The sequence below is a fragment of the Balaenoptera ricei genome, chromosome 10 (assembly GCF_028023285.1).
Source record: "Balaenoptera ricei isolate mBalRic1 chromosome 10, mBalRic1.hap2, whole genome shotgun sequence".
Taxonomy (NCBI): Eukaryota; Metazoa; Chordata; class Mammalia; order Artiodactyla; family Balaenopteridae; genus Balaenoptera; species Balaenoptera ricei.
In genome coordinates, this window is record NC_082648.1 from 6,641,453 (window position 1) to 6,653,458 (window position 12,006).

A 12,006-nucleotide genomic window follows, 5' to 3' on the forward strand; every position below is an offset into this window, starting at 1 on the left:
AGTCTCACTTTTTTTTTTTTAATACTTCATATATACGTGATATCATGCAGTATTGCCTTTCCCTGGCTTATTTATTTCACTTAAAATAACATCCTCCAGATTCACCCATGTTGTTGCAAATGACAGGATTTCCTTCCTTTTTAAGGCTGAATAATATAATATATATTGTGTGTATACACACACACACTATATTTTCTTGATCTATTCATCTGTTGAGAGACACTTAAGTCGTTTCCATACCTTGGCTATTGTGAATAATGCTGCAATGAATACAGGAATACAGATATCTCTTTGAGATAATGGTTCATTTATTTTGGATATACACCCAGAAGTGGGATTGCTGGATCATATGGTAGTTGTATTTTTAATTTCTTGAGAAGCCTCCATACTGTTTTAATAGTGGTTGTATCAATTTACATTCTCAGAGACAATGTACAAGGGCTCCTTTTTCTCTATATCCTTGCCAGCATTGATATTTCTTGTCTTTTTGATAGTCATCCTAACAGATGTAATAATAGATAATAGCCATCCTAACAGATGTGAGGTGATATTTCAATTTTTTTTTTTTTTTTTAGGCCATGGCAGGATCTTAGTTCTTTGACCAGGGAGCAAACCTGCACCCTCAGCAATGAGAGCGTGGAATTCTAACCACTGGGCTGCCAGGGAATTCCCTCATTGTGGTTTTGATTTCTATCTCCCTGATTATTAGTGATGCTGAGCACTTTTTCATGTACCTGTTGGCCATTGTATGTCTTCTTTGGAAAATGTCTATTCAGGTTCTTTGCCCATTTTTAAAAATTGTGTTATTTCCCTTTTTGCTATGGAGTCATATGAGTTCCTCGTTTGTTTTGGATAGTAACCCCTTGTCAGATAGGTGTTTTGCAAATATTTTCTCCCATTATGTAGGTTGCCTTTTCATTTTGTTTATGATTTCCTTTGCTGAGCAGAAGCTTTTTCATTTGATGTAGTCCCAATTGTTTATTTTTGCTTTTGTTGCCTTTGCTTTTGCTGTTTAATAAAAAAAAAAATCATTGCCAAGACCAATGTCAAGGAGTTTAGCCCTATGTTTTCTTCTGGAGTTTTATATTTTTAGGTCTTATATTCAAGTCTTTAGGATTAAAGACTTAAAATAAAGTTGATTTTTGTGTATGGTGTAAGATAGGGGTGCAGTTTCATTCTTTTACATGTGCAAATCCAGTTTTCTCAACACCATCTATTGAAAAGACTATCCTTTCCCCATAGTATATCTTTGGCTCTTTGTCAAAAATTAACTGACCATATATGCATAGGTTTACTTCTGGGTTCTCTATTCTGTCCCATTGATCTACGTGTCTGTTCTTATGCCAATTCCATACTGTTTTGATTAGTATAGGTTTGTAATATAGTTTGAAATCAGGAAATGTGATGCCTCCAGTTTTGTTCTTTTCTCTCAGGATTGCTATGGCTATTCAGGGTCTTTGTGATTTCATACAAATTTTAGGATTTTTTTTCTATTTCTGTGAAAAATGGCATTGGAATTTTGATAGAAATAGTACTGAATCTATAGATGTCTTTGGGTAGTATGGACATTTTAACGATATTAATTCTTTCAATCCACAAGCGTGGAATAGCTTTCTATTTATTTGTGTCTTCATTTTCTTTCATCAATGTTTTATAGTTTTCAACACATAGATTTTTCACCTTCTTGGTTAAAATTATTCCTAAGTATTTTATTCTTTCTGATGCTATTGTAAATGGAATTATTTCCCTAATTTCTCTTTCTGATAGTTCATTGTTAGTGTATAAAACACAATTGATTTTTGTATATTGATTTTGTATCCTGCAACTTCACTGAATTCATTTATTAGTTCTAATAGTTTTTGTTTTTTTTTTTTTGGTGGAACTTTTCGGATTTTCTATATATAATATTATGTCATCTGGGACTTCCCTGGTTGTCTAGTGGTTAAGACTCCTCTCTCCCAATGCAGGGGGCCTGGGTTCTATCTCTGGTCAGGGAACTAGATCCCGCATGCATGCCACAACTAAGTGCATGCCACAACTAAGACCCGGCATAGCCAAATAAATAAATAAATATTTTTAAAAAATCTACAAACAGCACATTAAAAAAATAATATTATGTCATCTGCAAATAGAGACAACTTTACTTCTTCTTTTCTGATATAGATGCCATTGATTGATTGATTGATTGATTGATTTCCCAATTGCTCTGGCTAGGACTTCTAGTACTATGTTGAACAAAAGTGGTAAGAGTGGGCAGCCTTGTCATTTTACTGATCTTAGAGGGCAAGCCTTCCGTTTTTCACCATTTAGTGTGATGTTAGCTATGGTCTTGTCATGTATGGCCTTTATTATACTGAGATACATTCCCTTTATATCCAGTTTGTTGAGAGTTTTTATCATGAAAGGATGTTGAATTTTGTTAAATGCTTTTTTTTTTGCATATATTAGGATGATCATATGATTTTTATCTTTCATTTTGTTAATGTGACATATCACATGGATTGATTTGTAGATGTTGAACCACCCTTGAATCCCTGGAATAAATCCCGCTTGATCATGGCGGGATTCTTTGATTCTTTAAGGTACTGTTGAATTTGGTTTGCTGCTATTTTGTTGAGGATATTTGCATGTATGTTCATCGGGGATATCAGCCTATAATTCTCTGTTCTTGTAGTGTTCTTTCTGGCTTTGTTATCAGGATAATTCTTGCCTTGTAAAATGAGTTTGGAAGTGTTCCCTCTTCTTTTATTTTTGGAAGAGTCTGAGAAGGATTGGCATAACTCTTTAAATGTTTGGTAGAATTCACCAGTGAAGCCATCATGTCCTGGACTTTTGTTTGTTGAGAGATTTTTGATTACTGATTTGATCTCTTTACTAGTAATTGGTCTGTTCAGATTTTCTATTTTTTCATGATTCAGTTTTAGTTGGCTGTATGTTTGTAGGAATTTATCCATTTCTTCTTAGGTTGTCCAATTTGTTGGCATATATTGTTCATAGTAGTTTCTTATGAACCTTTATGTGGTAATGTCTCCTCTTTAACTTAAAATTTTATTTATTTGAGTCCTCTCTTTTTTTTCTTTTTCTTGGAAAGTTTAGCTATTGGTTTATTTTATCTTTTCAAAAAAAAAACCCCACAGCTTTTAGTTTCATTGATCTTTTCTATTGATACAGAGCTATTTCATCACCACAAAGATCTCCCTCATGCTACCCCTTTATGGTCACATTCTTTACTTTTTAATTTTCTTTTACAAGTTTAAAAAGACACTTTTGAAAGAACCAGCCTTTTCTCAGTTGTGCTAAGAGGTCAAGGGAATTGATTTTGAGTGTACCCACCTTTCAGCCAGAGAAAGGGGGAGACTAGATAAATGATGGGGGATGGTGAAGTTGTGGTCACAGGAACCACAGTGGAGGAACCCCAAAGGGGAGAACATAAACTTAAAGAGAGAGAGTGCCCTATTTTCTTCTTTCCTGGGGGTTCAGGTCCTGTTTGAAAAACCTCTTGTACTACAAGGGAATACAAATGACATAGAATACCAACAACTGTCAGTAAGGTGCTAGTTCTAATTTTAACCACTGTATTCTGTCTGACCTCAAAATAGGCTGTTTGCGGTCTCTGTTTTCCTTTATGTTTAGTGCGAAAGCAAATTATTTCTTTGGTCTTCACTGCTTGGGACTGAATTTGAAATATTTTTGGCACAATGCTCAGGTTTGTCTGGGCACTCTCTATTCATGGGTAAAATGAAAATGTTTCTTGATCTCTCTTGGACAGGAAGCAAGAAGAACCTAAGGTTTCCAACAGGAAAAAAAAAAAAAAAAGAGGATGGTTAGAATAAAAATTCACAGAAGACAGGGACAAAAGCAAAGAAGTGCCTAAGTAGACAATGGAGAGAAAACTCAGGATAAAAGAAAAACAATCCTGGGATCACTGGAGACCAGGGTCCCAAAGAAGCCCCAAAAGAGAGAATCTGGTCTTTTCATGGAACCAAGCAGAGGTAGTGAGAGTGGGGAAGGGCTGAACCCAAGAGGCTGGACAGAGATACACTTATTGAGATTTTGGAAAAAATTAACTCGGTTGGGCCTAGCTGAACTCTACATCTGCTTGGGCGTGTATGTATGTGTCTACTTGTGACACAATTTAATGTAGGGTTTTTCCCCCAGCAATTTAAGAAGTTGTCTCAGTGTGTCTTAGGTGGCCCTGAGCCTTTTCCAGCCTCCTTTCCTGGTCCTTGGCTGCTTGTTTTGGCCTCCTATGCTGTCCTCACTATCATCTTTTATCCTTCAGTGTGAATAGAGATCAACTCACCAGGCTGACCTACATCTAAAGCTTTGAAGGACTTTTGCTCCTTCTTCATGATGTTTCAATGATCAGCCAGAAATGGGAGGAACTACTTGAGAGTGGGGTTTAAAATTGTCTTGGGACCCTGGAAATGCCTTTAATGATAGTAGCAATTTTTATTGCATTCCACCAGACTGACTAAAATGTGTGTCGGGACAGGAAAGGGGTAAAAATTGTGATTCTAAAATCATAGTCACAAAGAAGGATCCTCCCCTCTGATTGTGGATGTCAAGGCAGTAAGACACCAGAGTATCGCTCCCCAGTACAGCTCACGATGTGCCTGACACTGAGTTAAGCCTGTTACATGTATTACCTCATTTACCTCTTTAATATATTTTTAAAAAAATTTTATTGAAGTATAGTTGATTTACAGTGTGTTAATTTCTGCTGTACAGCAAAATGATTCAGTTATATATATATATATTCATTTTTTGTCATATTCTTTCCATTATGGTTTATCACAGGATATCGAAAATAGTTCCCTGTGCTCTACAGTAGGACCTTGTAGTTTAGCCATTCTATATATAACAGTTTGCATCTGCTAGCCCCAAGCTCCCAATCTTTCCCTCCCCCACCCCACTGCTTGGCAATCACAAGTCTGTTCTCTATGTCTGTGAGTCTGTTTCCGTTTCATAGATGTGTTCATTTGTGTCATGTTTTAGATTCCACATATAAGTGATATCATATGGTATTTATCTTTCTCTTTCTGACTTACTTCACTTAGTATGATGATCTCTAGTTACATCCATGTTGCTGCAAATGACATTCTTTCATTCTTTTTTATGGCTGTAACTCTTTAATATTTATATGAGATTGCATGAGATACTATTGTATAAGATTTGTATGCGATACTATTATTACCCCCATTTTATAGACAAAGAAACCGAGGCTCGGAGAGGTTAAGTAACTTGCTAAGCTACCATGGATAGAAAGTGGCCAGGTAGTTTGGCCCCAGAGCCAATTCCCTGAACTCTGGTGCCCTCCTGCTGCTCTCTCAATTGGTGACGGTATTTCCCCCCTGACAGCCTCCCTTTCACTGGGCCTTCCGTGATCCTCACTGCCACGTACAGCCCATCCTCCCCCTCTTTTCTCAGCCTCTCAGCTTTGAAGCTCATGTCATCAGACTATCTTATGCACATCTACTCATTGTTACAGTCACCTCCTGGGACCCACGTCATTCCCCTCATTTCTCAATGACCTTTGTTCCTGATTCACTGTCATTCTAACACTATTCCTGTCTTAATTTTTGGCAGTTTCAACATACAGATAGGTGATCCTTCTAAAACTGTGGCCCTGTGGTTCCATGAATCTTCTCCAACAATCTTATCTTCCACTCTACCTCAGCCACACACTCCCATGTTCATGCCTAGATAGACCCTGTCATTACCAATACCTGAAACCTCTCCAGTAATCTCAACTTCACACACCCCATTCTTTTGCCATCACCTCCTACTCTTCCAGGTCTGTTCCTATAGGGCCACACTTTCTATATACCATGACACCAGGAACCCTAATACATCAAATCTTCTGCATATTTACTGCGTATCACCCACTTCGTGCTCAATCCCCTCTTTGCCCAGCTTAAATTCCATATAATAACTCTCTTGCATACATTTTGGACTCCCTTGCCCTTCTATGGTTTCAATATATTCACTTGGCAAAATCGAATCTGTTTCCTCTATGCCTGTATCGGTGCAGCTGATATTGGCTGGGGGAAAACACATGACCGAGCTCATACAACTGTCTCACAGAAGTGAGAACAACTGTCTCACTTTTAAGTCATGATCTTGAATCTCAAGTGGGCCCTTATGCTCCCAGGTGATCAAAATTCCCTAACCTGTTCTGTCTTCCACTCTCCTGGATGACTATTTCATTCCTTCTTCTCTCTCCTCAAATCCCCAAATCCTTCTCTATCCACACTTTCAGCTGATGACCTTATTTTCTACTTGACCAAGACAAATGAAGAATTAAAAGAGAACGTCGACACATTCCTACCACCACACCTACTGAAATGGAAGCATCTTAAACTCTGCTTGCCTGTTACCCTAGATAACGTATCCATGCTTCCACCTGGATTCCATCTCACCCCTCCTCCACACATCATCATCATTTTCCCTCTCTATTATGAAATTCCCATCAGCATATAGACATGTTGCTATTTCCCTAATCTTTAAAAACAATCTTCCCTTGACTCCAGTTCCTCTGAAAGCTTGCCCTATTTCTTTGTTCCCTTTTGCAGGAAATTCCTTGAAATCATTGATTATTACCCTCTGTCTCCACTTCTTCTTCCGCTCTCTCTCCAACTCCAGTCTGCCTTTTGTCCCCATTGTTCCACCAAACTGTGCTTTTCTGCATCACCTCTGACTTTGACATTTGACATTGCTTTATCCCAGGATCAATCCTCTGTCTTCATCTCGACCTATAAGTGACATTTGCCCAGTTGATCAAGTGATCACTCCTTGGCCTTGATGCACTTTCTTTCTTTGGCTTCTGAAATTTTGGACTCTCTGGGTTTTCCTCCTACCTCAGTGGTCACTGCCTTAGTCAGCTCAGGTTTCCATAACAAAATACCATAGACTGGGTGGCGTAAACAGTAGACATAAGACCAAGGTCAAGGTGCTGGCAGATTCAGTTCCTGGTGAAGTCCCGCTTCCTGGCTTGCAGACAGAGCCTCACTGGGTGCTCACATGGCCTTTCCTTGGTACTTGTGTGGGGAGAGAAATCTTCCTCTTCTTGTAAGTGCACTAATCACATCATGAGGGGCTTACCCGGATGACCTAATCTGAACCCAGTTACTTCCCAAAGACCCCATCTCCAAACACCATCATGTTGGAAGTTAAGGCTCCAACATATGAATTTTGAGGTGGGGAGCAGGGGTGGACACAGACATTCATTCCATAGCAGTCACTATTTCTGGGCCTCCTCTGCTGATTTTTGCTGTTCTCCCAGACTTTTGATTCTGGTGTGTCTCAGGGCATAGTCATTGGTCTTTTTCTCTTCTCTATCCAACTTCCTTGGAGGCCTCATTCAAGCGGTGGCTTTAAACACCCATCTCTATACCTACCAATGACTCTGAAATTTACATTTTTAGCTCAGACCTCTTCCATCAACTCCAAATTTATACATCAAACAGCCTATTCAGCACCTCTCCTTGGGTGTCTAATAGACATGTTTATAACTTTTTGAACACACAGGATACAGTTATTACAATTGTTTTACTGTCCCAGTCTGCTAACTCTTACATCTGTATCAGTTTTGGTTGGTTTTGGTGGATTTTTCTCCTCATCATGGATCATATTTTCCTGCTTCTTTGTACATCTCATATTCTCTGATTGGGTGCCAGACTGTGAATTTTATCATGTTGGGTGCTGGATATTTTTGTAATTCTGTAAATATTTTTGAGCTTTGTTCTGGGACTCAGTTAAGTTACTTGGAAACAGTTTGATCCTTTTGGTCTCGCTTTTAACATTTGTTAGCTGGGACCAGAGCAGCATTTAACCTAGGGCCCATTGTTCCCTGCTACTGAGGCAAGACCTTTCTGCATACCCTACCCAATGCCCCATAAATTCTAAGGTTTTCCAGTCTGGCTGGTGGGATCAGGCTCTGTTCCCAGCCCTGGTGATTGCTGGGTACGATTAGTTTTTTTTTTAAAAATTTTTATTGGAGTATAGTTGATTTACAATGTTGTGTTAGTTTCAGGTATACAGCAAAGTGAATCAGTTTTACATATGCATATACATATGTCCACTCTTTTTTTTTTTTTTTTTTAGATTCTTTTCACATATAGGCCATTGCAGAGTATTGAGCAGAGTTCCTTGTGCTGTACAGCAGGTTCTTACTAGTTATCTATTTTATATATAGCAGTGTGTATATGTCAATCCCAATCTCCTAATTTATCCCTCCTCCTTTATCTCCTGGTAACCATAAGTTTGCTTTCTACATTTATGACTCTACTTCTGTTTTGTAAATAAGTTCATTTGTACACTTTTTTTTAGATTCTACATATAAGCGATATCATGTGATACTTGTCTTTCTGTGTCTGACTTACTTCACTCAGTATGACAATCTCTAGCTCTATCCATGTTGCTGCAAATGGCATTATTTTGTTCTTTTTAATGGATGAGTAATATTCCATTGTGTATATGTACCACATCTTCCTTTTATTTTTTTTAACATCTCTATTGGAGTATAATTGCTTTACAATGTTGTGTTAGTTTCTGCTGTATAACAAGGTGAATCAGCTATACTTATACATATATCCCCATATCCCCTCCCTCTTGCGTCTCCCTCCCACCCTCCTTATTCTACCCCTCTAGGTAGTTGCAGAGCACTGAACTGATCTCCTTGTGCTATGCAGCTGCTTCCCACTAGCTATCTATTTTACATTTGGTAGTGTATATATGTCAATGCTACTCTCTCACTTCGTCCCAGCTTACCCTTTTCCCTCCCCTTGTCCTCAAGTCCATTCTCTACAGTTGCATCTTTATTCTTGTCCTGCCCCTAGGTTCATCAGTACCATTATTTATTTATTTATTTTTAGATTCCATATTTATGTGTTCGCATATGGTATTTGTTTTTCTCTTTCTGACTTACTTCACTCTGTATGACAGACTCTAGGTCCATCCACCTCACTACAAATAACTCAATTTCGTTTCTTTTTATGGCTGAGTAATATTCCATTGTATATATGTGCCACATCTTCGTTATCCACTCCTCTGTTGATGGACATTTAGGTTGCTTCCATATCCTGGCTATTGTAAATAGTGCTGCAATGAACATTGGGGTGCGTGTATCTTTTCGAATTATGGTTTTCTCCAGGTATATACCCAGGAGTGGGGTTGCTGGGTCATATGGTAGTTCTATTTTTAGTTTTTTAAGGAACCTCCATACTGTTCTCCATAGTGGCTGTACCAATTTACATTCCCACCAACAGTGTAGGAGAGTTCCCTTTTCTCCACATCCTCTCCAGCATTTATTGTTTGTAGATTTTTTGATGATGGCTGTTCTGACTGGCGTGAGGTGATACCTCATTGTAGTTTTTTGATACCTCATTTTCATTTCTCTAATAATTAGTGATGTTGAGCATCTTTTCATGTGCTTTTTGGCCATCTGTAGGGTACTATTACCTTTCATCATCTCATAAGGCTTTCTTCTCCATCCTTCAGTAATTTCCTTGCCTGTGGGTGAATACTTGTAGGGATCTTATGGTGTTTTCTCTGTGTGGCTGTCTCCTCTCTGATACTCAGTTCTGTGCACTTCGGCTCTGTCTCCTCAACTCAGGGAGTCCGCTGAGCCCTGCTTGGGTTTCTCCTTCTAGCACCTCAGCTTGGAACCTCTCTCAAGGCAGTAAGCTGGGGCAATCACAGGGTTCGGTCTCCCAGGAATCATTGTCTTTGGTACCTGAAGTCCATGTCTTGAAAACCGTTGTTTCATATATTTGATGTTTTTGTTGTTGTTGCTGTTGTTTGTTTGTTTCAGGAGGGTGGGTCAATCTGATCCCTGTTATTCCATTTTGGCCCTAATCAGATAGGCATTTATTAAAAAACTGAACATGTTCAAAACAGGACTCATGTTTTTCATCAAACCTCCTCCCCTGGTAATCTTCTGCATCTAGTTGACTTCTCTCTTTTTCTCATTCTTCTCTCTCCAGTATTTACTCCGTCACGAAATCTTTTGGCTCTCTGCAAATTTTATCCATAATATGACTACTTTGCATCACCTCCACTGCTGCCACTGGGTCTGAGCTACCATCACTTCTTGCTGGATTACCAAAATTGCCTCCTAACTGGTCCCTTTTATGTTTTTTTCCACATAGAGTCTGACCTCAATTCAGCAGCCAGAGTGAGCCTTTCAAAATGTAAGTTTGTATTACTCTGCTTTGGCTGCCTTTGTAATTCCCTAGTGGATCTAGCATGTTCTTGCCTCAGGGCCTTTGCACTGGTTGTTCTCTCTTCCTGGAATGCTTTCCACCTAGATCGCTGAATATCTAACTTCTTTCAATCTTTGCTAAATGTCAACTTTCTCAATGAGGCTATTTCCTTAAAATTTTTTTTAATTAAAAATATTTTAATACAGCTTTGTACCTGTTTTTTGGAATAGATAAAACATCTACATGGCTCAAAATTTTGAAAGATAGGAAGAGAATACAGTGATAACTTTTCTTCTCCCCCAGAGACCACCACCATTTCTTATATAACCTTCCAGCAATTTTTTATACATATAAAGCAATATAAAACCACTCTTCTTTTTTATACAAATGGTAGTATTTTATATACACTGTTCTGCTTTTCATTTCTCTTAGGGATTGAATGGCTACATTGTATTCCATTATTTGGATATTCCATAATTTACTTGAAACTTTGGTACCAGACCTTTCAGAATTCAGGATTCTAATACATTGCCATTATGAACAATGCTGGGTTGTCTAACCTTGTACATAGGTCATTTAACTCATATGTGAGAATATCTGTGGGAAAAATTCATGGAAGTGGAATTGCGGGGTCAAAGGCATGTGGATTGGTAATTTTGATTACATGTTGCCAAATTGCTGTTTATAGAGTTTGTACCAATTTACATTAAAAAAGAATTCATGAGTGTCTGTTTTCTCTACGTCTTCACCAATATAATATATTATCTTTGCCAATCTTACTGGTAAAAAGATAGTGTTTTAATTTAAATATTTTCCTTGTTATGAGTTAGGTTAACCCCCAAAGTCCAAAAGCAATTTGTTTTTTTTTTTTCTGTTAGTTTTCTATTCAGAGAGTATTGGTTTTGTCCTTATTTTTCTACTCCAGTGCACTTGAAGAATAAGATGCACATGACTTTGTGGGAAAAGAGTGGGAACTAGAAAGGTCAGAGCAGTCACTGGATTCTCCTGAGATCACATTTGATGATTACAGTAAGGACCAGGGACTCAGAATCTTAAATTTGCCAGGAACCTTAGAAATAACATAGAATTGAATTTTTAAATTTTAACCATTTCCATCTCCTCCACCCACTGAACTCCTGCCTCCATTAGAGTCCTGAAGGTGTTTCATTTCTGAAAACATTTCTAACCATTAAAAGAACTGCAGGACTTCCCTGGTGGCACAGTGGTTAAGAATCCGCCTGCTAATGCAGGGGACATGGGTTCGAGCCCTGGTCCGGGAAGATCCCACATACTGTGGAGCAACTAAACCCGTGCGCCACAACTACTGAGCCTGAGCTCTAGAGCCCGCGAGCCACAACTACTGAGCTCACATGCCGCAACTACTGGAGCCCGCGCGCCTAGAGCCCCAGCTCTGAAACAAGAGAAGCCACCGCAATGAGAAGCCCGTGCACCACAACGAAGAGAAGCCCCCGCTCACCACAACTAGAGAAAGCCTGCACGCAGCAACGAAGACCCAACAATGAAAACCCAACGCAGCCAAAAATAAATAAATAAATAAATTTATTAAAAAAAAACCAAACTGCAATCAATGTATGCTCCTTAAATGTAACCCACACCACTTGTGTATGCTTTTGTGTAGACTATATGAGAAAACGTTTTCATTTCCACCTATACAAGTCCACAATCCTAACATCTAAAATGCTCTTAAAAACAGAAAGTGTTTTAATAAGTTTGGCACCAAAACTTATTTAGTGGCAAAACCTGACAGTAACTGGTGGGTAGTTGTCTAGAGCCCTTATCT